Raw genomic sequence first — 498 nt, forward strand, 5'->3', positions numbered from 1 at the left:
CCCCCCAACCCGCAGCGCAGGGAGAGAGCTCGCGTGGGCTGTGACCACCCCTCCCTAAAAGCAACGCAGAGGAAATGGGGACCCACTTTGTGCTCCTCGTTGTGTGAGCGTTGCAGAAGGAAACGGGCAGACTGTAAACGAGGATTCTGAGGCTTACAGTATTCTGAGCACACCAGGCGGAGGAACTCTCCCACTGAAGGCAGCAGGGGCTGCGGAAGGAACTGGCTCCGCGCCGCGCTTCACAAAGCACAGGTGTGCGGGAGAGCACCGGGCACCACCCCCCAACTCCTCTACCCTAGCTTTTTATCAGGCTGTGGCGGGAGGGATACCCGAAACCTCGGGGCTCCGTGGGGAAATGGGGCTCTGCCTCCGCCGCTAGATCGGACTTGCCATAAACCGTTCGGTAGTGGAAATGTTATAGCTACAACAGCAGTCCATGGTGATAAATAATTGAAGCCATCGTGAGGAGCATTTAAAAACGTTTATTGCGGTTTTTTC

The sequence above is a fragment of the Meleagris gallopavo genome, chromosome 4 (assembly GCF_000146605.3).
Source record: "Meleagris gallopavo isolate NT-WF06-2002-E0010 breed Aviagen turkey brand Nicholas breeding stock chromosome 4, Turkey_5.1, whole genome shotgun sequence".
In the NCBI taxonomy this organism is placed as follows: Eukaryota; Metazoa; Chordata; class Aves; order Galliformes; family Phasianidae; genus Meleagris; species Meleagris gallopavo.